Source organism: Penaeus monodon, chromosome 33 (assembly GCF_015228065.2).
Source record: "Penaeus monodon isolate SGIC_2016 chromosome 33, NSTDA_Pmon_1, whole genome shotgun sequence".
Classification (NCBI taxonomy): Eukaryota; Metazoa; Arthropoda; class Malacostraca; order Decapoda; family Penaeidae; genus Penaeus; species Penaeus monodon.
Window position 1 is genome coordinate 10,855,091 of NC_051418.1, and position 2,033 is coordinate 10,857,123.

Consider the following 2,033-nt stretch of genomic DNA (forward strand, 5'->3'; position numbering starts at 1 on the left):
CAACTAGAGCTCATCACGATACCTTTCGACAACCCATATAGCTCCAGAATGTAAAATGTATGTATGTATGTTATGAGCGGGGTTTTGTTTTTTTTTTTTCTTATAGTATGTATATGTACATATAACTATGTGTACATGTTTTTCAGCACAGTGCATGTGCAAGAGTGTACTTGCATTGTACGTGTGCATTTTGTGGGAAGCAAGGGTGTGCAAATATATTAGTGCATTTATGTGCGTCATGTTGTGCACTGTATGTTCGGGCATGCTGTGTACTTCGGGTGGGGGACAGGGTCGCTACGGTTCAATGACTCATTTCAACCGCTAACGGAGTCGGTACACGATCAAGAGAAAGCCTTAACTAGAAAATAAAAAAGAAAAACATTTTCCTTACTATAATGACCAAATAACTCTACCCTCAATGAAGAAATAGTAACGTATATAAAACTACAAGAAAACTCCTATTCCTCCCTCAAAAGAAGGGTTTTATTCCCTACCATCTAATATCACTTTGATTAAAATCCTCCAATTAAAACGAGCACGAGATCAAACCAAGAAAGAAATTGCTTTCATCCATTTTCATCATAACAAGTCACAAAAAGGGACAAAAAAATCACAGGTACTGAACGAAACAGATGACCTTAAAACAAGTACGGAATGAGAGTCGTGGCACGACTTATGCCGAGACATTCACGCGAACAAACTTGTTAATGAAACCATTCACCAATTAGAACAACACAAGCCTCACAGTCAAGCAGAAGGGCGTTAAACCCTCGAGAGAGAGGGGGGTAGAAAACCATCCCTAAGGGAAAGAAAGACACACACAAGTTCAAAAACAATCAAGCTTCAAAAAACAAAAGCAGTCGATCGCATCCAAGCTCTGCACAAAGGACGAAAACAAGAAAAAAAGAGTGGGGGGGGGGGGGGAAAACGTTTTAAGGCACTCCTTCACACACGCAAAAAAAACAGTCTCTGTTCTCTCTCTTCTCCAAGGCTCTTTGCCTCTTTCCCTTTTCCCCCCCCATTCACATCTCCAGACTGTTATCATACCCCTCTCGTTACTAACTTTTTGGGTCCACTTTTTCATATTACACCAATCACTTAATGATGGTGTACAACACCTCTACTTTAAAATCATCAATTTATTTCTAACTTTTTAAGTCACCATTACTTTTTAGGAATACATATCTGATAAAATAGCTCCATTCAAATTATAATCCTTACAAGTGACACAGTAAAACTTTGATAAAATAACCCAAATTTTTTAAATATCAAAAATCCCTACTTCTTTAACCTCCTTTGTGTTTTTTTTTTGTGTTTATCTTATCAGTTAAATTTTTTTACATCTATTTTATTTCCCCTTTTTTAATATACAACTGGTGCCCTACGCATTCTCACGACATTTCCCGTCACTACCCGGTAGTTATCACACTGGTCATTTTTGGGAACCCTCCACAACACCAAGCTTACATATACAAATATAGAATCGATTTTTTTTTTCCCCAAAACTCAGACGTTTTCACAATACATATACATTTAAAATAGCGGGGACTTTCCCATTTTTAAAAATTAAAATAAAAAGTCCAAAAATTATTTTTTTTTTCCTTAAATTACAACAAAAAAGCAATTCAATATATGAAAAGACATTAATCATAATCTTCCTTTTTCAAGATCACAATTCCCCCCTTAAAAGGATTTTTTTTTTTAATTTTTTGTCCTCCCCTCCTCCCCCTCTTCACCTTTTATCACTCTATCACCCGTCTTCGTTCTAGTATAAATGCTAAAAAAAACTTAGAATCCTTACAGATAATACGGGAGCGCGCTTTCCCCCCATCGCTTTTCATTTCCTCCCCTCCTCGCTCTTCCCTTTCAAGGCGAGAAAAGACAAAAATTGGGTGTAACACTATGATCCCCCGGGGGGTTTCAAACGCGCGTCATGGCAGTCTGTTTAAGTGTAGAAGTAGGCAAATCTTAGCGCTTTCGGGCCCCCCCCCCCTAAGAAAAAAAAAGTTTCGCGACAAATCTCGTTCTAAAGG